The 23,534-nt window shown below is 50.4% G+C and overlaps 1 long non-coding RNA gene across 1 annotated transcript; it reads right to left on the reverse strand.

Moving 5' to 3' along the window:
• Positions 1 to 2,968: 2,968 nt before the first annotated feature.
• On the reverse strand, positions 2,969 to 4,004 carry LOC116578427. The gene is made up of 3 exons (XR_004280873.1): positions 3,912 to 4,004; positions 3,326 to 3,485; positions 2,969 to 3,061 (listed from the first exon to the last, which is right to left on the reverse strand). It is a non-coding gene; the product is annotated as an uncharacterized LOC116578427 (long non-coding RNA).
• Positions 4,005 to 23,534: the final 19,530 nt, after the last annotated feature.

Below are 23,534 nucleotides of genomic sequence, written 5' to 3' on the forward strand. Positions count from 1 at the left end.
GTTACCTCATTAAAGTTATGTAGGCTTTTTTGGGGGGTGGAATTCAGCAAACTAATTCTAACATGCATATGGAAAGGAAAAGACCTAAGAAAGGCCAAGATATGTTTTAAAAGGAATAAAAATGGGAGAAACTACCCTCTCAGATGTCACGACTTATAGTAAAGCCTGATGAAGACAGTATTTTACTGGTTCATGGAGAAATAAAGAGACCAGGGATCAGCAAACATTGGCCTGTCCATGGACTGAGTCTGGCCTACTCTCTGCCTTTCTGTGGCTTACAAAATGAGCATGGTTTTTTTTTTTTTTTTACATTTTTAAATGGCTAAAAATAATAAAAAGAATATTTCATGACACATGAAAATTCTACGACATTCACATGTCAACAGCCATAAGTAAAGTCTTACTGGATGGAACACAGCCATATCCGTTTGTTTATGTACTTTCTATGGCTGCTTTTGTGCTACAACGGCAGAGTGGCGTCACTGTGCTAGAGATCGTGCGGTCTGCAAATTCTGAACTAGTTCATATGTGGCCCTTTATAGAAGCTTCGCTGACTCCTGAAAGAGACCAGGGAGACAGAATCAAGCCACCTGCCTTATGACAAAGATGGCATTGCGGAACCATGTTGGAAAGATTAATATTCTAACGCATGGTCTTAGGTAAGTTGTATTTCCACAAAGACACCTGAATTTTATCTCACGACATATGCACAAAAAGGGTTAGGGTTAGGGTTCGGGTTAGGGATCAGGTTAGGGTTTAGGGTTAGGAATCGAGGTTAGGGTTTGGGTTCGCATTGAGGTTCGGGGTTAGGGTTATGGGTTAGGGTTCGGGTTCCGGTTCAGATTCGGCTTAGTATTAGGGTTCTGGTTTGGCTTAAGATTAGGCCCTGAATGGTGGCTCAGGGCTGGTCCATCTGTCCTCCCAGTGCTGACCTTCCTTGTCCTTGGCCCTCTATTATCCTGGATCCTCTCTACATCCTCCTTAAACTATTATGAATGTCCCCAGGAGTAGGGTGGCAGGAGTGGGGTTCAGGAGGGCCTGCCGCGATCCCGTGCCCCAGACAACACTGAGAAAGGAGCCCCAGGACATTGTGTCAGGAGGACGGGGATGAGGATCCCCTCCATCTCCTTGGGCACGAACACTGTTCCATTCCCTGCTGTCTCACCACTGCTGTGCCCAATCCTACTGAAAACACATCCGTGGCCAACCAAGCCAGAGTTTCTGGGGGTGAGTCCCAGGCTGAGCCCTGCTAGGTGACAGGTGCACCTGTGGCCTGGGATGGGCGCCACTCACTGTTGTCTCAGACAGGGGTGCCTGTCCGCCTTCTCTCCAGGGGCCCTGCATCGGACCTCTGCTTCCTCACGTTCTCCCCAGGGCTGCTGGTCCCCAGACCAGACACCTGCCAGTCTGAGGGGGACCAGCACTGCCTCCCCAGGGTTTCCTTTGCCTGAGTCCTTCCCCGGGAGCTCCTGCATCTCCTGACACATACTCCCTGTGTGCCTCTCCTCCCCCTTGAACTTGGACGTGTCTAGTCTCTGTCCCTGTCTCTGTCCCTGTGGGACCCAGTGACTTGGAGCATGGATTGGAGCAGACCCATGGGAGACCTTTCTCTGGCCTAGGGTTGTGAGCGATGCTTTTGCCCTCCGCGGTGTGTCTTCCAGCTTTCTGCATTTCCCTGGTTTCTGTGTGGGCCACAGGAGGAAACAGCCGTGTCCTGTCTGGGGACCGACTGTGGTGTCCCAGCAGGAACAGGGGCCTTGTCCCGAGATTGTGCCCAGAATTCCTAAAGGGGTCCCTAGGATGACATCTCCTCTGTAATCCACTGGGTGTCTCAACATCCAATAAGGGCAATTCTATGTCCAACAGAGAAAAAAACAAAACGAGTGCCCTTTGAAAATAGGTGCAGACACAAAGGCACCTATTGAGGGATTCCACTTCCAGAAACCTCCAGAACACGTGCAGGAACAGAAAGAGAAAGCAGGTTAGGGCTTGTGAGGGGCCAGGCTGGGGGAACAATGGGCAGGAGGGCTTGGGCTCAGGGTCTCCTCCTTTGGGGAAGGAGGTATCCTGCAACAATGTACTGTGGCGTGGTGGCACAGCGTTGGGAATGCTCTTCATGCTCATGACGTGTTCAAGGGAAAACAAGAACTTTTATTTAAAATAAATAATACACGGCATACAGGAGATGGACGGAGACTAGAACGGTGACTCCATACAGGAGAGGAAGAACACAAGGGGAGGGGATGAGAGATTCTGGGGGGATGTCGGGGTCAGGGGATGGAACTGATGGCATTATTCTGGGGAGATCTCCCCGCAGAGTTGTGGGCTCTGGATGCGGGTCTGGGAGTCCCGCAGGAGAAGGTGTTGGGGCAGGGGTGGGGCTAGGGGCGGGGACAGGGTCAGCAGTAGTGGCCAGTGCAGGATCCAGAGCAGGAGCTGGGTCAGAGGCAGGAACAGGAGCACCGGCAAGGGCAGGGAAAGGAGCAGGAGCAAATGAGAGGGACTGGGTCTGGGGTGGGAACAGGGGCCTAGGCAGGGCCAGGGGAAGGGGCAGTGGTCCTGGCAGGGCCAGGGGAAGGGATGGGGGCAGTGGAAGGGGAAGCAGCAGGGGTAGGGTCTGGGTCTGGGGCAGGGGCAAGAACAGGGGTAGGACCTGGGTCTGTGGCAGGGGCAGTGGCCCTGGCAGGGAAAGGAGAAGGGACAGGGGCAGGGGCAGGGGCAGGGGCAGGAGCAGGAGCTGGGGCAAGGGCAGGGGTGATGGCCGGTGCAGGGTCAAGGGCAGGAGCTGGGTCTGGGGCAGGAACAGGGGCACAGACAGGGGCCGGGGAAGTGGGGGTAGCTCTGGCAGGGGCAGGGGCAGGGGCAGGGGAAGGGGGAGCGGCAGGAGCAGCGGTGGGGGCAGGAGCAGGAGCCAGCTCTCCCTGGACAGCATCAGCATCTCCGTGGGCAGGCACCCGGGCACCCGTGGGCTCCCGGTCTCCCGCCAAAGTGACTCCAGACACCATGTGCCCCTCCGGAGCTGCTGAAGTTGGGAGTGGGTCTAGCTCCTTGGCTGGAGAAGCTGGGAGAGGAGAGAAGGTCACCCGCGGGCCTGCCTCTCCCTGTGGCTTTGTAGAGACAGAGTACAGCCCAGGGCCTCCTGGAGAAGCCACAGCCATGAAGGAACCCTCCCGGGGATGTCTCCCCGACTGCAGTCCACCCCCTGGGTGCTCTGAGCCAAGTCGAGGCTCCTGGCCCCACACCAGCCTGTAGGGGCTTCTCCCTGTGGGGCCCAGCACCGACCCCTCCCCACACAGCCACAGGCACCCCACCCCAGCCTTCTCACCCTCGGACTTGGCCTCCGTGGGCTCCGTGTCCAGAACCGCAGTCCAGTGGAGTACCGCGGGCAGTGTTCTGGGAGGTACCGGAGGCCTTCCCAGGACCGGGGACTCCAGGGTCGGGGAGGAGTGCGTGTCTTCCTGCCTCCTTCCTAGTTCATCCGTGGCCTGCCAAGGCAGAGATGGGGAGTGTGCAAGAGGCGTCAGAGCCCTGCCCGGCTGTACCCACCGTGCTCCTGCCCAGTGCCCTTGCTTCTCCCAGATCCCACGCAGAACTGTGCGTGCACAGCCCCGCACCTGGGTCAGTGACCTGTCCCTGCAGGGTCTCAGGATCAACCCTGGGCAGAAGGGTGCAGCCCCCACACTCCGTCCCACCTAGCCAGCCTTAACCTGGGGTGTGAACATGACCTGCCCACCAGGCATCTGACCCCTCATCAGCCTGCTCCTGCTCGGGGCGTCTCCACCCCCGATGAGCTCTCTTTACACACACACACACACACACACACACACACACACACACACGGAGGAGACCTAGGCCTACACGGGTCGGTCAGAAGGTGTGGGGCTGTCTGACTCTGAGCTTCCCGGTGTCACCTTTTGATTCTTTTTGCCAAAGGGCCAGAGTCGTTGGGGAAGCCTGACATGACCCGCCCAGTGAGGGGACGTGTCTGGCGGGCAAGCTCTCCTCTGCCTGCATCCTCTGGGTTTCAGTAGGCAGCTGCAGAACATGTCGCTTCCTTCAGGATCTGCCCAGAAATGAGCTGGGCAGGGGGGTTTTCTTTGGAACGTGGGTGCCTGGATACGTGGGTTCCAATTCCGTTGGGCTCTGTCGTCAGGGAAGTGAGGTCACCACTGCCTGGGGGCTCCTTACCCGACTTCCTGCTCCCACCAGAGCTCCCTGAGGGCGCCCCTCCCCCAGCTGCTCAAGGCTCCCCCTCCACCCCATGCCCTGTCCATCCAGTGACCCCCCCCCCCCACAGCCTCCCCACAGCCCCTGGGAGGCCTGGGTGCAGCTGTTGTCCCCGCTGGGAGGGCACAGAGCTGGGTTCAGACCGGGATCCTACTCCTGTGACTCTGGACACACCCTGTGGCTCTCACACCTCCCCAGTCTCCCTGTCTGCACACTGGGGGTGTTCTGGCTTCTACTTCTAGGGATGCCATCAGGGGTAGGACCTCTGCATACGTTCCATCCCTGCTCTCCCAGGAGGCTGGTGCACACACTTGCAATGCATGGGTGAGCCAGGGGCTGGGCAGGGGCATGGAACACAGCCCCGAGGGGCCTGGATCTGCTCTGAGATCCAGGCGAAGTGACCCTCCTCCTGCCTGGGTCCCATCACCTGTGGCAAGGTTGCAGTGCATGGATTCTGACCTTGGTGACACAGACTTCCCGGGGCTCCCATTAGGTGGAGGTCCAAGGGCCTCGTCTGTGCCCATGTGCTGGCCAGCCCCCACAGGGGACCCCGGGCATTCCCGAATCCGTCCTCCCAGGGTGGACGGCCCATGTGGCTGAGAAGGGGACAAAATGTTTGGCTGCCATTTCCCAGCCGATGGAGGAAAGTCTGGGACTTCTCCTGGTTCCCTCTCTCCTGGGTTCAGTGTCTGTCTCTGTCTCTGTCTTTGTCTCCGTGCCTGCGTCTGTCTCTGTTTGTGGGTGTCTCCCAGGAGCAGGATCTGTGGGCTCCAGGGCTGAGGGGAGAAACCTCCGAAGTCTCCCTTGTCCCTGTTTCCCTCTCCTGGGCTGGTGCTCGGTTCCTTGCTAAGTAAGGCCTTCTCACCCTGAGCAGAGCACTGACTCTGGAACCTCTTCCCAATGGGGACCCTGAGGCTGCCACAAGGAAGGTCCTGACCTGGGTCCCCGGGCCAGGGGTCTAGTGCTCTGCCACATTCTGCAAGCCCACAAGGTCAGCCCCCCGAGCCCCCAGGCTGTCTTCTGCTCAGAAGGACCTCGAGGGAGTAGAAAGCATTTTCCCAAGACTGGGAGCACAGTGGGTCAGGGAGAGAGATTCAAGGCCAACAGGCTCTTCTACAAGCCTGTGGGAGACTAGGGACACCCTGTCTCTATGGCCCCACTGATAGAAGAGGAAGGGGAGACCTTAGGTGTTGTAGCCCTGTCCACACTGGGGGGTACCTCTTCCTACTTCCTGTAGTCCAGGGTGGTGATGGACACCAGGCCCCAGACCCTGTCCCCACCCAGTGCCCTGGCAATCAGCCTGTCCTGTCTCCCCTTGGCCATCAGCCTGTCCTGTCTCCCCTCCCCATGCTTTGGATCTCGGTCCTTGCCAGGAGTCCTGATGCCCCCGACCCCATGGCCCCGCTGTCTCCAACCTCTTTCTTCTTTCCCCCTTGTTACCCACCATTTTCCCAGGGTGTCTCACCCTCTGACCCCTAGCTGGGCAGAGTGGTGTGTGTGTGTGTGTGTGTGTGTGTGTGTGTGTGTGCTCAAACACATATGCCTCTAGCTGTCTGGGGATGCCCAAGATCATGTCCCCACATGGGATGGGGTGGGTAGCTCTCCCCAAGGATCTGAGGGGCTCTCTCCCTTAAAGCAAACCTCATGGGAGGGTCAGGGATTGCCTAGGACTGGAGGGAAGCTCTGCTCCTTGGACTCTGTACCCGTCTTTTGTCCTGGGCCAGTCGCTGCCTTGAGCCCAGGTTCCCAACTGTCTCTGAGGGTTGGACATAGAAATGCTTGAACCTGGCCATTCCTCCAGGGGTAGGTGGAGGAAAGGTGCACCAGGCACACAGACCTCCATTCCGAGAGGGCCAGGTGTGCCCAGGAGACCTGCACACAGCCCCTGTCCCCTGACCCAGCCTTGTGGTGGATGTGGACCCACCACGGCACTGTCCCTGACTGGTCCCCCATGTTCCCACATCACTGCCAGGTGCTCTGTGGCCCCGAAGTCTGCTGAGCACCAGAACCATGCTTACCCTGGGAAGCAAGCCTCAGGGTGCAAGGCCAGGTCGCATGGACATCTGGGGAGGCGAAAGTCACTGAATTCCCCCCACCCAGCTGGTCTGGAATTCAGACTCCTTTACAGGGTCCAGCTAAATGCGGGGTTGAGCCAGAGGACTTGGCGACATCAGTGGAGGCCTAGTCAGGGCAGGGTAAGATCAGTCCGCCCCTTCCAGTTCTCCTCTCCTCCTTCTGCTTATCTTCCCGGCTGTGCCCTGGGACAGAGCTCTAGCCTGTCCCTGGATTCAGCCCCGGCTAGAGTCAGAGGGGTGGGAAGGATGGCAGGCAGGAGGGGTCACCACCAGGATGCCCAAGTGTGAGGGTGTTGTTACCGTAATGAGGGACCCTGTGGACGCGCATGGATTTAAGCCCTTTTTAGACATGAGCCGTGGCCCCAGGACTCGGCCCCTGCCCCCTCCGTCACCTTCCATGAGGCCCGCATTTCCCCCAGCCCAGTCCTCGTCTGCAGCCAGACCTCCCTCCAGCCCCAGGAAATTCTGCTGCTCCAGGAGGCTTTAAACTCATTACAAGTTGGAGCCGAACCAGCCCTATGGGGCCTGATTTTAGGTCCTGGAGTCCCACAGTGAGGAGAGGTTATGTGGCACAGGAGCAGGGAGAGGGCAGAATGGACTCTCCCTGGGGGCCATGGCTCCCTGGTCTGCACAGACCCTGTTGTGTGCTGGCCCCTAGGGCACCCATACTCCAGCTCCCAGGCAGGCTCTGGGAGGGAAACCAGAGTGTGGCTTGTGCTAGCTCAGACTGTCACTCTGTCCTATAGCTACAGCCTGTCCTGCCAGTTGGACTCCCTCTCCTAGTTGGTCAGCAACACCCTCAGAGCCAAGAACAGCCCATCATCCAGCTCAGGAGCCAGTGTGTGGCTGGGCAGGCAGGGGAGAGCTCGCCCTGGGCTCACGAATCCCTGGCTGGGCTAATGGTGGCTCGGGAGGGCTGGCCTTCCAGCCCCTCTGCTGAGCAGCCCTGTGACTGGAGTCATTTGCCTCCCCTCTCTGGGCCTCACTCTCTGCCTCTGTGCAATGCAGTGATCCCGAATGATCAATCACTCCCGTGGCAGGAACATATGGGATGCTGGTGATTGACCTGTTGTGGGCACAGAGTCTGGATTGCAGAGTGCTGCGGGGGACGGTGCACCGTGTTGCCAGTGAGCACCCCTCCTCCCAAAGCCATTCAGCCCTTCCACGCAGCTGTCAGGCCCTGAGAGACCACATTCCTGACACCAGGTCCCTATGTGTGGCTCTTCCTCAGCAGTGGGACAGGGTGGAACCCTGGAACACGGGGTCATCTCCTCACTCTGAGGGCAGGAGAGCAAGGAAGACTTTCTCTGGGGTTCCCCAAGGCCATGTAAGAGGGGAGGTGGGTGCCCCCAAGCAGTACATTGAAATTCTGCTTCTGTTAGAACCTGAGAACTGGGGTTTGGTTCTTTCACTTGCTGGGCTGACAAGACACACACGCTCTCCATGACTCCTCCTTGAATGAAGAGCTCTCGCAGGGTCCTGGGTGTCCTGGACTTGGGAAGGGGGAGGGGCCAGTCCTCTCTCTGGCTCCTGAAGAAGACCCGTCATCTCAAAGTCAGGATTGTTTCTAGTCATGATCCTGGGCCAGAATGGGAGACAGCCCCTTAAGGCTCCTGACTCTGGGGCTGAGGGGGCCTTTCTCAGGTGCAGCAATGCCCACCGAAAGTGGGAGCTTCAGAAAGAACATATGCCTGGACTGGGTCCCTGCCCCAGGGTGGTGGGCTGCCTTCTCCAGCTCTGGAGGAAAGAGGGACATCCTCTGCTTCTCTGGGCGTGGGGTCCTCTGACCCATGAGCAGGCACTGGAAGTTTTCCAGTCCTGAATCTGGAAGTGCACCAGTGGGTCAATCACTATCCACACATGAACACGGACAACATGCTAAGGAAGTGCCAGAGGTGGATCCTGTGCCAATGGCCTGTGGTCGGCGGGGCTGGCAGCTTCAGTGCCCTCCAGCGGACCCCCTTTTCCCTGGATGGGAATCCCCCTGGAGTCTCTGTCTTCAGCGTTCTCTTCCTGATGGTTTCAGGACCAAGGGTGAGACTGGTGTGGCTTAGAAGGCTCCAACACCTGCCTCCTTCCTTTTGCACACATCATTGCTACCCAAGAAGCAGGGGCTGCTGCTCCCACACTGCTGCACACAAGGCTGATTTAAGGCATTCATTCCCTCCATGCCCAGCTGCTCTGGCTCTGTCACATACACAGTGGCACAGCTTCCTTACTTAGGCCAGGAGTCCCAGCAGAGCTTTCCTTCCCAGGATCAAGGTTCATATTCTATTTTTTTTAAATATTTTTATTTATTTGACAGAGAGATCACAAGTAGGTAGAGAAGCAGGCAGAGACAGAGAGGAGGAAGCAGGCTCCCTGCTGAGCAGAGATCCCGATGTAGGGCTCGATCCCAGGGCCCTGAGATCATGACCCGAGCTGAAGGCAGAGGCTTTAACCCACTGAGCCACCCAGGTGCCCCAAGGTTCATATTCTTAGCCAGAGAAGGAAGTCCCATCTGTCCTCTGCTAGAGAAGGTGAATTCCTGGGTCAGTGGACCTCAGGTGCCTGAGGACAGGGGGTCTCCTGCAGTTCCCCTGGAGAGAAGGGTGACGGACACCCCTGTCTGGGAGAATGATGAGCAGCAACCCTTCCTAGGCCACAGGTGCACCCGTCACCTGGCAGTGCTTATACTCCGACTCACCCTGGAAGCTCTGGCACAGTTTGTCATAGATGTATTTTTTAAAAGATTAATTTATTTGACAGACAGATCACTAGTAGGTAGAGGGGCAGTTGGGGGGGGTGGGGAGAAGTAGGCTTCCTGCTGAGCAGAGAGCCGATATGGGGCTTGATCCAGGACCTCTGGAACCATGACCTGAGCTGAAGGCAGAGGCTTTAACCCACTGAGCCACCCACGTGTCCCTCATACATGTATTTTCAACAGAGTTCAACACAGCAATGGTGGCGATAGCAGCGGAGTAAACAATGCTAGTGCCTATGGAGGTGGATGGTGGCTCAATTAAGCCACGGAGTCTTGATTTTGGCTCAGGATGTGGGATCGAGCCCAGTGTAGGGTGTGTGTTCAGTGCAGTTTGGGTTCATGATTCTCTCTTCCCCCCTTCTGCCTGTCCCACCACTCTCATGCCGCACACTCTCTCTCCGAAATAAATGAGTAAATATAAAAATTGGCATCATACAGAATGTACTTTTAAAAAAATTATAAAGAATTGAACATTGAATTTTGCCATTTTAAGCATTTCAGTATAAAGTTGGCAGTGTTAGTGTGTTACACTGCTGTGAAACAGATCTTGAGAACGTTTCATCTTATAATCTGAACATTACATCTTACAAATCTGAACTTCTGTTCCTATTGTTGTTTTTCATGTAGAAAAGCACATTTATTTATTTATATTCTCAGTTAGCCACATATAGTACATTAGATTTCAATGTAGTGTTCAATGATTCATTAGTTGTGTAATAACACCCAGAGCTCATCACAACACGTGTCCTTCTTAATACCCATCACCGTGGTACCCCATTCCCCTCCCTTCTGTAAGCCTCAGTTTGGTTTCTAGAATCCAGTGTCTCTCATGTTTGTCTCCCTCTCTGATTTCTTCCCACTCAGTTTTCCCTCCCTTCCCCTATGGTCCTCCATGTTATTCCTTACGTTCCTCGTATGAGTAAACTGTATGATAGTTGTCTTTCTCTGGTTGACTTACTTCACTCCAGTTCTGGACTTAATCCCCTCCAGTTCTACCCATGTTGATGCAAATGGTGGGTATTCATCCTTTCTGATGGCGGGGTGATATTCCATCATATATATGGACCACATATTCTTTATCCGTTCGTCTGTTGAAGGGCATCTCGACTCCTTCCACAGTTTGGCTGTTGTGGACATCGCTGCTATGAACATTGGGGTGCACATGTCCCTTCTTTTCACTACATCTGTATGTTTCAGGTAAATACCCAGTAGTGCAATTGGTTGGTTGTAGGGTAGCTCTATTTTTAATGTCTGAGATACCTCCATACTGTTTTCCAAGGTCGCTGTAGCAGCTGACACTCCCACAAGGAGTGTAAGAGGGTTCCCCTTTCTCCACATTCTTGCCAACATTTGTTGTTTCCTGTCTTGTTAATTTTTGCCATTCTAACTGGTGTTAGAATGTGGTGGCACCTCATTGTGGTTTTGACTTGAATTTCCCTGATGGCTAGTGATGTGGAGCACTTTTTCATGTGTCTTTTGGCTATTTGTATGTCTTCTTTGGAGAAGTGTCTGTTCATGTCTTCTGTCCATTTTTTGACTTCATTATTTGTTTTTTGGGTGTTGAGTTTGATAAGTTCTTTATAGATCTTGGATACGAGCCCTTTATCTGTAATGCCATTTGCAAATATCTTCTCCCATTCCATGGGTTGTCTTTTTCTCTTAGTTTTTTTGACTGTTTCCTTTGTTGTGCAGAAGCTTTTCATCTTGATGATGTCCCCCAAAATTTATTTCTTTTTTTGTTTCCTTGACAAGTCTTTTTCTTTTTAAGATTTTAATTTTTTATTAGACAGAGAAAGACACAGGGAGAGAGGGAACACAAGCAAGGGGAGTGGGAAAGGGAGAAGCAGGCCTCCTGCTGAACAGGGAATCTTATGTGGGGCTTGATCCCAGGAATCTGGGATCATGACCTGAGCTGAAGGCAGACGTTTAATGACCGAGCCACCCAGGTGCCCCTAGAGATGTGTCTTTAAAGAAGTTGCTGTGGCTGAGGTCAAAGAGGTTACTGCCTATGTTCTCCTCTAGGATTTTGATGGATTCCTGTCTCACATTGTGGTCTTTCATCCATTTTGATTTTATCTTTGTGTATGGTGTAAAAGAATGGTCCAGTTTCATTCTTCTGTATGTGGATGTCCAATTTTCCCAGCACAGTTTATTTAAGAGACTGTTCTTTTTCCACTGGATATTCATTCCTGATTTGCCAAAGATGGGTTGACCATAGAAGTGAGGATCCATTTTTGGGTTCTCTACTCTGTCCCATCGATTTATGTTCTGTTTTTGTGCCAATACCATGCTGTCTTGATGCTCACAGCTTTGTAATACAGCTTGACGTTGGGCATCGTGATGTGATGATCCCAGATTTGGTTTTCTTTTTCAACCTTTCCCTTGTTATGTGGAGTCTTTTCTGGTTCCTGTTTGTTCCAGCTCTTTGAAAAATGCCAATGGTATTTTGCTAGGGATGACATTGAACGTGTAGATTGCCCTGGGCAGCATAGATATTTTGACAATGTTTATTCTTCCAACCCATGAACATGGAATATTTTTCCATCTCTTTGTGTCTTCCTCAATTACTTTCATAAGTGTTCTATAGTTTCTAGAGTATATAGCCTTTACCTCTTTGCTTAGGTTTATTTCTAGGTATCTTATGGTTTTTGGCACTGTTGTAAATGGAATTGATTCCCTAATTTCTCTTTCTACAGTTACATTTTAAGTGTATAGAAAAGCAACTGATTTCTGTGCATTGATTTTGTATTCTGCCACATGACTGAAATGCTGTATGAGTTCTAGTAATATGGGGGTGGAGTCTTCTGGGTTTTCTACATATAGTGTCATGTCATCTGTGAAGAGAGAGAGTTTGACTTTTTTTGTCAGTTTGAATGCTTTCTATTTCTTGTTGTTTTATGATTGCTGATGCTAGAACTTCTAGTACTGTGTTGAAAAATAGTGGCAAGAATGGGGCATCTTTGTTGTGTTCCTGAGCTTAGGGGAAAAGCTCTCAGCTTTTCCCCATTGAGAATGACATGTGCCATGGACTTTTCATAGGTGTTTTTTATGAAATTGAGGAATGTTCCTCTATCCCTACACTCTGAAGAGTTTTAATTGGGAATATATATTCCATCACAAATGGGCTCATCCTAGAAGGGTGTTTTGAAGGTCTAAGAAGCACTATCCACTCCATGGGTTAGACCAGAAAATGAAGTTCTTTTCACTTGGAGCATTACTATTTGGGTCTTAAAATTGTCTTGGAAATGTGGGAAACCATTGCATTTCCTGAAGCCCAAGCCTCAGAAGGTCTGAGAACAGTTGACCTTGTCAGGAGCCAGGCACTTCCTCAGGAAGTGTTGGTGCAGGAAGGGAAGGGGCAAGGCTCTGAGGGTGGTCTGCAGCTAGAGGAATCCGGGGAAGGGGCCCTGTTTGTGGGGGCCCCGCCCCAAACTCCGCCAATGCCTGTGCGGCCCAGCCAGCTGCAGCCAGCTGTACAGGTGGGAAGGGCCTCCAGGACCCCCTGCAGTTACAGGGAGGCACCGGTGTAAGTTCTGGTGCTTGGATGCAGGCAGGTGTAGCCACCAATGGGCTTGGGGCACCACCCTCCCTGACCAGTCACCGTGTGGGGGTGGAGCTACCTCTCTGTGGGTGGGCCCCAAGCTGCCCCTGGATAGAGCAGTGAGGCAGGAGAAAGCGAGATTGACCTGTGGGGGTTCCCTGGTGGGTGAGAACGCTGTGGGCCGGGGTGGGGACCCGGGTGGTAGGTTGAGCTCCATGTGGGAAGTGGGGGTACTGGAAGGGGGCATGGAATGAGCTAATCCTGGGAACTCAGATGAGTTCTCCTTTTTCCCTTGAAAGTCCCTTCTGCCCTATATCCGTTAATTGGCCATACCCCCCAGATCCTTGAACTCTCGGACGCCCACTCACCCTGGTTTTGTGGGATGAGTTGTGGACATTTCAGGTTTCCCAGTGTTCCCCTGGAAGACTGCATGTCAGGATGGCACACAGTCCCTACGTCAGTGGGTTGCACCCCGGTCCCTGACACAGTGCAGGTAATGGACCTTGAGCAGCACCTCCAGCTCAGCAGGGTCCCCTGTTCAGGCACAAGTGTGGCAGCACAAGCCTCAGAGCCAACCCCAACTTCAACATTGTGCCCTGTGTCCCTTGGAGATGGTGGTAAAGGCCCGCAAGGATCATGCAGGTGGGTCCTCCAGGTTCCTGTCTCCCGCCCCAGGCACAGGTGTAGATGCCCCAGAGGCATCTCCTAATTTTAGCATTGTTCCCTGTGTCCCTCATGGATGGTGGCAATAGGCTGTCAGGATTGTGCAGAAGGGTCCTTCAGGTCCCTGTTCCCCCAGGCACAGGTGTGGTGGCAACAAACCTCAGAGTAGTGCCCCAACTTCAGCACTGTGCCTCATGCCCTGGGGTTGGTGGTCATAGCCGGTCAGGATCCTGCAGGAGTGTCCCCAGTTGGGGGCCTGGAAGCTGGATTAAAAAAAAATATATGTATTAGACTGGTGACTAGAACAGGGTCACCCATTTAATTTTGGGAGTATCTTGGTCTCTTAGAAGAAACTACCTCCCCAAATTTTAAAGAATGAAGAACATATTTAAGGGTAAGCACAATGAAGGGATGGAACATGCCCATAAAGGTGAAAAAATTTTTTTTAATTTCTAAAAAAGGAATTGATATAGTAAGTTGGTTGGGAGAATAAAGAAAAAGAAAGTGGAGAGAATTTGCTTGGGCTGGAGACTAGAACAAGCCTGGAGCTAGATTTAGGGTATATTTTGATCTATTAGAAGAAGTTGTACCCAAATTTTTTTAGAAGAAAAAACCCTATGTGTAAAAAAAAAATAAAGTTAGATACAATGAAGGATAAAATATGACTATAATAACAAAGGTTCAAAAAGATTATGATTGGGGCGCCTGGGTGGCTCAGTGGGTTAAAGCCTCTGCCTTTGGCTCAGGTTATGATCCCAGGGTCCTGGGATCGAGTCCTGCATTGGGCTCTCTGCTTGGCAGGGAGCCTGCTTCCTCCTCTTTTTCTCTGCCTACTTGTGATCTCTGTCAAATAAATAAAAAAAATCTTTAAAAAAAAGATTATGATTATCTTTTTTTAATGAAAGGTATTGTTAAGATAAACTAGTTAAAAAATGTTAAAAGAGGAAAGGGTAAAAGTTAAAAAAATAGCAGAAGAAAAAAAATTTAAAAAGATTAATTAACTGCAAGACTAAAGAATCATGGGGAGAAAGCCATGAATTCCGTGCTTTGCTTTCTCCTCCTCTGGAATTCTGCTGTTCTCCTTGGTAAGTGAACTTGGTCTTGGTGGATTTCTTGTTGATCTTCTGGGGTGGGGGGCTGTGGCAGTGATTCTCAAGTGTCTTTGCCCGAGGCAGAATTGCACCGCCCTTAGCCAGGGCCAGGCTAAGTCATTCGCTCGGGTTCGCTTTCAGGAGCTTTTGTTCCCTGAACGCTTTCCGTAGAGTTCCGGAGGACGGGGACGAAGATGGCGGCCTCCCGGTCTCCAGCCTGGAGGAGCCGAGAGCCCGGGGCCCCACTCCTCAGTGCGCCCCCAGAGAAAAGCGCTCAATCACTCCCGTCTCTCTGGTCTCCAGCCATGCTCCGAGCTCACCCAGCCTGCGACCGGTCCAAGGTAACCCCGAGTTGAGAGCTCACTGTCGGCTCTGTCTCTGTAGCCGGCTTCCCCGCTCTAATACCTGCGAGCTCTGTGACACTCAGACATCCCGATCCTTCTGTGACCCCGCGGGACCTGGGGCCATGCTGACCCCGCGTGGGCTTCACCCCGGTTAAGCCTCTGGAGCGATGTCCCTCAGTGGAGCAGACTTTTAAAAGTCCCGATTTTGTGCTCCATTGTTCCGCCGCCGCTTTCCGGGAGCCGGCCCCTCCCACCGCGGTCTATCTTCCTGTGCTTTGGATTCGCTTCTCCGCAGGTCCTTCCTTTCAGAAAGTGGTCGATTTTCTGTTTCCAGAATTGTTGCTTTTCTTCTCTTTGATCTCCTGTTGGGTTTGTAGGTGTTCGCAATGGTTTGACAAGCTATCTAGCTGGTCTCCTGCTACCTGATGTCGTCTCAGCGTGTTACTTCTCCGCCATCTTGCGCGCGTGTGTCTCCCAGAGGGAGAGACATCACAAGCAGGCAGAGCAGTAGGCAGAGAGAGGGGGAAGCAGGTTCCCTGCTGAGCAGAGAGCCCGATGCGGGGCTCGATCCCAGGATGCTGAGATATGACCTAAGCTGAAGGCAGAGGCTTAACCCACTGGGACACCCAGGTGCCCCCACATGTAGTGTTTTATTCTATCCTTTTCCTTACTTCTCTGAAGGGAAAAGGAAGTGGTGACTGGAGCCTGGTTTCTGATGTGAAGAAATGGGAGATAAGAGATTTGACAGAGCAGTGTTCATGCTGACATGGTCCTCAGTGCACAGTGAACAAAGGTTTGAAGCTTGGACTTGGAAGTGGTGGTGTACAGGGAGGATGTTGTCCAAGTTTCCAGCACGCAGAGTCACTTGGCTGGTCTTTCTACTCGGACCAGTTCCTGCCTTTATAAGGGCAGCTTGAAAGTGGCTTGAAACCCTAAGGCACTTGAGGAATGATCGGATGGGACACTTGGGTGGGCCAGTGTAGACAAACCCAGGGAATCCCAGAGCTAATGATGAATACATTCCTGAGGCTGGAGTTTGCTTCTTTGTGAGTAGCATTGAGCCGGGGTGAAACGCAGTCTCTGGATCTTATGACTCATCATGTGAGCAGGTCTGAGCCTGGAAGCATTGTCAGATCAGATATCTGGGAGATTGTGAGGCCATGGTGGTGGACCATCACTGTTGAGGGCAGGCCATCCTGCTCCAGGGACAGGGCTCTGCTTCCTGGCCAGCCCTACTGCTGCAGATGTACCACGAAAGCTACTTTCTCTTTGGTTCTCATGCCCTCGGCTCAGCAGGGTGGTTGGTGGGAAGTAGTCCTCAGGTAACCTTATTGATCCTGCCCGAGTACCCCTTGCTTTCTTGAACGAGGTGCAGCAGGTGTCCTCTGCCTGGTGTCTATGAATTCAACCAGCAGAAGAACTTCTTCCAAAGCCACACCCATGAGAAATCCTCCACTTTCCTGTGCTATGTGGAAGAGGCCAGTTTTCATTTGGAACTGAAATCTCAGCTCCCGTTATTAGGTTCTAAGGCCACACAGCACACCAGTCTCCAGGAAGCTCTAGTTCCGCTTGGGACCTGATGTGCAAGACTGAGGCCAAACCTGGGCAGCCTGCTGCTGCTACTGCTGCAGGTTCCTTCCTGAAAACTGTGCACCAAAGTCTGGTTTGTGACGACATCCCAGGAAAGAGGGATAGGTGCAGCGCTCTGCCTGACCACAGGGGGGCGCCGGACGTCCGTCACAGGTAGCGGTGTAGGGAGAGAGATGTCTGTTTCCCAGGACGTGGACCAGAGGGAGATTGGGGCCCTGGGATGCTTTTCTGCTCGCTTTCTCAGGTGAGCTCATCAGGCAAGGGGAGGAAGTGTGTGTGCTCACCTGTAATCGAGGAAGGTGTCTGTTTCAGGTTTCATGTGCAAGTGGATTCCCCTTATGGCTCATTTCCCTGATGGTGTGTGGAGGGTGCGTTAGGTGGACTCCTTGGCCCAGGCATCCTGACTGTGCAAGAGCTCTGGTCACCTTTTCCCCCAGGGCTCTGGAGGAGGAAATTGGAGTGAGTCAGAAGTGAAACCATCCATGTAGGCCTCTGTTTCTCCCTTGCCAAGATGGACTGGTGACTGTGATAACTGCTCTGGAAATACAAAGCAGGAGGCAGGGCCGGGGTGATGAAAGGGAGGTGGGGTGGTGGTCAATGTTCACATGGGGGAAGGTGGTATTTCACTAGGAAGGTGATACTTGAATCAAGATCTAAAGAAGGTGACTGATATCACATCAAGAGCCTTCTAAATGGAAGGAAAAGCATGTGCAAAAGCCCTGGGACAGGAGCATACCAGGTATGTCCAGGAGCAGCAAGAAGGCCCTGTGGCCACAGGAGACAGCTTAGGACGTGACCTCCGGGAGGTGACAGTAGGGTGATAGAAAGCCATTATGGGGCTTTGATCCCATGGGACCTTGTTTCACTGGGCCATCCTGGCTACAGTGTTGAGAATAGATAACACAGTGTTGGGGATAGACAAGGGAGGTCAATAATGAAGCTTTTCTAGGAACTCAGGCAAGAGATAGGTTCTAGTGTGGACCAGACAGGTGGCCTTGGAAGGAGTAGTTAATCCTATTCTGGGTACATTTTGAAGACGGAGTTCACAGGATTTGCTGATGGCCTGGATATTGGGAATGGGAGAAAGGAAGAATTGAGAGAACTCCCAGCTCTTGTTGGTTGCCCCAAGTGAGGGGAAGGAGGAGGTTTCTGGGAGTAGGAGGGAGTCTGTGTTCCACATGCCGAGGAAGGAGCCTTTCACAGTGGACCTGCCGATGTTCGTGTCTGGGAGAACTCTGAACTTCTACCCCCTCAGCAACTTTCAAGTACAAGTCTCCCCCACTTTTTTCAAAGTTCATGGTAAGACACTTGACTCTTTTGAAAGATCTACATTTTCACCCAGCTTCAGTAGCAGGAAGAAACCTGAAGAGGATTTCCCTCTTATGAAAAAGGTCAAAGAGTGGACATTGCGTTCAGCATCTGTTTTGTGGGGAACCCCTACAGAGGCAGCGTGAACCCAACCAGCTCCTTCCTGGGCACTGCTCTCCGTATCCAGCCACCACTGTTTTGAATTGTGTCTGTGAGCATCCATTGTGCTTTATCTCCATTTATCTTGGGTATCCATTAGGAATTTGTGTCCTGAGGCCGAAGAAAGGCCAAGGAGAAGAAATTTTTAGAGTCCGATCATACTCACTAATTTTTCTGTACAATTTAATGGTAATTCCTTCTTTACACAATTTCTGCTTTGAAAGGTCTCCTAGGAAAAATGTACTTTCAAAGAACAGGGGAACCTGGACCCCTCCCGCAGGGTTAGCTTTAGTCTCCCAGTGACACAGAACGTTCCATGACTTGCAGATTTTATCACTCAAACATTGCGCAGGGTTAGTTTTAGTCTCCCAGTGACACAGAACGTTCCATGACTTGCAGATTTTATCACTCAAACATTGCGCCTCTGACCACCTTCATCTGTTCCTGCCCCCAACTTCCCTGAATCTGGAAACCACCAATTTGTTTTTAGTATGTATGTGTTCATTATGTTTTTGTGTCCATGTGGACTGGACATGAGAGCATCTGGTTTGTCATTCTGTATCTACGTTCCTTAGCATAATGCTCTCAAGGTTTGTTTCCATGTCTGGTTATTGTGAACGATGCTCCAGTGAACTTGGGAGTGCATCTCTCTTTTTGAGGGAGTGTTTTTGTGTCCTCCAAAAAATATTTGATAGAGCATTACTGGGTCTCATGGTAGTTGCGTTTATTATTTTCAGGAACCTCCCTACTGTTTGCCACTGTGGTTGCACCAATGTACATTTCCACCAACAGCCCATTGGGTCCCTCATCTACACATGCTTGACCACACCTGGTATCTGTCTCTGGGATAATTGCCGTTCCAAAAGTTGTGACAGCTGACTCCTGTTTTGACTTACAGTTCCCTGATGACGATTAGTGATGCTGAACAACTTTTTCTGTGTCTGTTGGCCACATGTATGTTATCATTGGAAAGTATCTAGTCACATACTCTTCCCATTTTTTAAAAAAGATTTTATTTATTTATTTGACAGACAGCGATCACAAGTAGGCAGAGAGGCAGGCAGAGAGAGAGGAAGAAGCAGGCTCCCCACTGAGCAGAGAGCCCAATGCGGGGCTCGATCCCAGGACCCTGGAATCATGACCCAAGCCGAAGGCAGCGGCTTAACCACTGAGCCACCCAGGCGCCCCTATTCTTCCCTTTTAATTTTTTTTTTTGTTTAGATTTGTATGTGTGTTTTGTGTATTTTGGATATTAGCCTCTTCTCACATGTATGATTTACAGATGATTCTGTCATTGGGTAGGTTGCCTTTTAAGGTTTTGATGGTTTCTTTTGCCGTGAAGAAGAAGATTTCAGTTTGATGTTGTTCCACTTGTTTATTTTTGCCTTTGTTGCCTTTGCTTTTGGTGTCTGATCTGAAGACTTTGCCAAAACCAATGTGAAGAAACTTACTACCTGTGTTTTCTTCTTGGAGGTTTATGGATTCAGGTCTTATGTTCAAGTCATTCATCCGTTCAAAATTTCTGTGTGCGGTGTTGTGATCTGGTTACATTCTTCTGCATTTAGTGTCCAGTTTTCTCAGTATCGTTCACTGTAGAGACAGTCCTCTCCGCATTGTACATTTTCTGCTCCTGTATAGTAAGTTAAGACTATATACATGTGGGTTAGTTTCTGAGCTTTCTATTTTGTTCTATTCTATTCTGTGTCTGTGTGTTTATGCCAGTACCATACGGTTTTGATGATTATAACATTGTATTCTAGTTTGAAATCTGGGAGTGCGGCGACTGCAGCTTTCTTTCCCCAGATTGCTTTGGGTATTTGGCATCTTTTGTGAATCCATATGAATTTTAGAACTGTCTTCTATTTCTTTGTATAATGTCATTGGGATTCGGATAGGGATTTCTTCACATCTCTATATTGCTTTGGCTATGATGAACATGTTAATGTCCAGTTAATGAGCATGGCATACGCTTCTGTTTATCTGTGTCATCTTCTTCCATTCCTTTGACCCACGCATTCCTCCCCATCCCAACGCACACATGCACTTCCTTTATTTTCCACCATGTGTTCAGTGTACCAGGTCTTTCTTATTCTTGCTTACTCTTATTCCTAGATATTTTTTCTCCATGCAATTGTAAATGGCATGGCTTTCTTAGTTTCTCTTTGTGAAAGTTTGTCTTCAGTATATAGAAACACAACAAGTTGGGGCACCTGGGTGGTTCCGTTGCTGAAGAATTGCCTTCAGGTCAGGGCATGATTCTGGGGTCCTGGGATGGAGCCCCTTATTGGGCTCCCTGCTCAGTGGGGAGCCTGCTTTTCTCTCTCCCTCTGTTGCTCCCCCTGTTTGTGCTCATACTTCCTCTGTCAAATAAATAAAATCTTTTAAAAGAAGAAATGCAACAGGTCTCTGTATGTCAACTTTGTATCCTGCAGCTTTACTGAATTTGTTTTCTCTAACAGTTTTTTTGGTGGAATCATTAGGGATTTCTTTTTATAGTATCGTGTCATTTGCAAATAGTGACTGTTTTCTTTTCCTATTTGGATTTCATATATTTTTTTGGTCTAAATGTTTTGTCTAAGACTTTCAGTGCTGTGTTGAATGAAAGTGGCGATCTTTGTCTTGTTCTTGGTCTTCGTGGAAAAGTTTTCAGCTTTTCACTCTTGAGTATGGTGTCAGCTATGGGCCTTTCATATAGGGCCTTTAAAAAATATTTATTTTAAAAATTTCTTTTCAGTGTTCCAGAATTCATTGTTTATGTACCACACCCAGTGCTCCATGCAACATATAGAGCCTTTATTGTGTTGAGGTATGTTCCCCAATACCCAGATTTGTGAGAAGTTCTTTCTGCATCTATTGTAACAATCATATGATTTTATCTTTTATTTTGTTGAGGTGGTGTATCCCATTGGTCGATGTGCAGATGTGGAATCGTCCTTGCATCACTGGGATAAATCCCAGTGGATCATGTTGTGGGATTCTCCTGATGTATTGTTGAATTCAGTTTGCTGATTAATTTCTTGAGGATTTTGACATCTATGTTCATGAGGGATATTGGCATTTCCTTTTCTTGTATGTTTATTGAATCCTTTTCTTAAATTGTTTTGGTAGCAGGATAGTGCTTAGTTCCTAAAATGAGTTTGAACGGATGCCCTCCTCTCCTATTTTTTAAAGAGTTTGGGAAGGATTTGCATTAATTCTTCTACAGTCTGGCTGAACTCCTCAGTGAAACTTTTCGGTCTTGGACATATGTTTCTTGGGAGGTTTTTGATTATCAAATCAATCTTTTTTTTACTAGTGATCAGTCTGTTCAGATTTTTTCCCTTTCATGGTTCTGTCATTCTAGGTTGTTGGTAGGGACTTATGCATTTCTTCTAGGTTTTCCCGTGTGTTGGCCTCTACTTGCTCATAGTATTCGGATGATCCTTTGTATTTTTGTGGAATTCATCGTCATGGATCATCTTTCATTCCTTTTTTAAAAGTTCCTCATTTTTTAAAATTTAAATTCAATTAGGCAAGGTATAATACATCGTTATTTTTTTTTAGAAAGATTTTATTTATTTATTTATTTGACAGACAGAGATCACAAATAGGCAGAGAGGCAGGCAGAGAGGGAGGAAGGGAAGCAGGCTCCCTGCTGAGCAGAGAGCCCTATGCAGGGCTCGATCCCAGGAACTCGAGATCATGACCTGAGCCAAAGGCAGAGGCTTAACCCACTGAGTCACCCAGGCTCCCAGCTCTTATTTCATTGATCTTTTGTCTTTTTAGTCTCCATTGAATTATTTCCACATTCGTTTTGTTATTTCCTATTCCTACTGATTTGGGGATTTGCTTTTCTCCCCCCTCCTTTTTTCCCATGGATGTGTATTGGAGAGCCTTCTTCTGGATTGACAAGGATCTGAATTTCTGAATTTCCCCCTTAGAACTACTTTTATTGCATCCCATAAGTTTTTGTAGGTTCTCCTTTTTGTCTCAGGGTACCTCTAAAATTTCTTGATTTCTTCTTTGACAGTTGGTTGTTTAGTAGCATGTTGTTCAATCTCCCCATATTTTTGACAGTCCCATTTTCTTTTTGTGAATGATGCCAGTTTCATATCATTGTGATTGGACAAGATCTGAACTAGAAGGTGAAGGGAGCATTCAGATTAAATGTTTGTTTCCTGTTTTTTTTTTTTTTTTTTTTTTCCTGAGGGAAGAGCATGAGTTCTGTGGGGACAGAGGGAGGTTTTGTGAGACTGGAGTCGGGGTGGGGGTTAACCCTCATTAGAAGTACTGACTACCATGCAGGCTGTGCATCACTGTTCACAATTTAGTCCTGATGGACGTGTACTTCATTAGAAGCATTTTATATGAGGTGCAGGGGTGCCCTTCTCTAACTGAAAGGTGCCATGTGAGTTCATGGCATGGCCCCAGGTCAGCAACCAGGATGTATGGTATTGTGGGGGATTAGAACTAGGCTTTCTGTTGAAAGTGACTGAAACAGGGCATGGTGAGCTTCATGACAATAGCTGAGGTCCTGAGTGACCCACTGGGTGTTGGTGGTGGGTGGGTAGCAGTGCGTGTGGATCTGTCTCATCATGTCCTGTGGAATTCAGGGACACCCTCCTATTGAGTTGTGTGGAGTCAGGTAGACAGCAGTCCCTGGCCAGGCACAAGGGTCACTAGAGTGCCACTAGAAGGGCAGTGTGTGGGGAGAGGCACTATTTGACTTCCATGAAAGCTGACTGGGATCTGGGGACTGTGATTCCTACGAGCAACACGGGGAGAGGAGGATGTGGTGGTGCATACTTCCCGGGGTTGTGGTCAGGACTAATCTTGAGCTCACGAGGTCAGTCATGCCTGGCCCGAAGACACCCAGTCACTGTAGCTGTGGACACTGTGCCCATGGTAGTTTTGTGCCGGCGGGCTCCCATGCTGTTGCCTCCTACTTTTCATCATCTTCATGGTTATGAGCCTCTACTCTTGCCCTCTTGTCCATGACCTTCGGGGTATTGCTTTCCCTCCATTTGGTCCTCCTCTTCTGCTCTGTGAAACCTGATGCCAGGGTAGCCTTCTAAAGAGGCAGCCCTTGTCAGTACCCTGATGGAACACTTCCATGGATCCCCTGTGAGGTGAGGATAATACCTTGCCCTGAAAGGGGGCTGCAGGTCCCCAATCAAGAGAGCCATCTCCCTTTTCAGCCTGGCCTGCCCTCCCCTCAGTCTTCCTCAGGGATGCTCTCCCCACTTCCTGAGCTTACAGCTCTGAAGTTAAAAAATGAATATTGTTTTCAATTTCTCATCACCCTGGTTCAACCATGCCACGTCTTTTGAACCTGTTAGTGGGTTTTAGCAGTCCTGTAGGGCTGTCTGTTCAAGGGGATGACCTTAGAGGGGAAGCCTTCCTTCTCAATTCCCTCAGCATGTCCTGAGCCCTGAAGCCAGCTGTCCCACTGATGGTTGCAGGACCTGAGCCACCATCCTGAGACCAGGCTGTGCCATCTGTGTAGACTGATGTGGCCAGGAGTGGTGGGCAGCTGGCATGGACCAGTGCAGGGGCAGATACTTTCTCCTTATCACTCTTTACCCTCTCTTCTTCCCAGAGTTAGCTCAGAGCCGCCTCCAAGCCCCGTATCTGGAGAGGCCTTGATCTGTGCTCCTGCCTTCAGCTGGCGACCTTGGTGTTTCACATTGCTAATGCCTCCTGTACCCGCACTCATGGCATTTACCATCAGGGGAGGGATTGTACCCTGGTCTGTACTTGGTCTTCTTCCTGTCCTGCACTGAGGCCATCCACATTTGTATCTTCCATGTATGT

The sequence above is a fragment of the Mustela erminea genome, chromosome 18, assembly GCF_009829155.1.
Source record: "Mustela erminea isolate mMusErm1 chromosome 18, mMusErm1.Pri, whole genome shotgun sequence".
Lineage (NCBI taxonomy): Eukaryota > Metazoa > Chordata > Mammalia > Carnivora > Mustelidae > Mustela > Mustela erminea.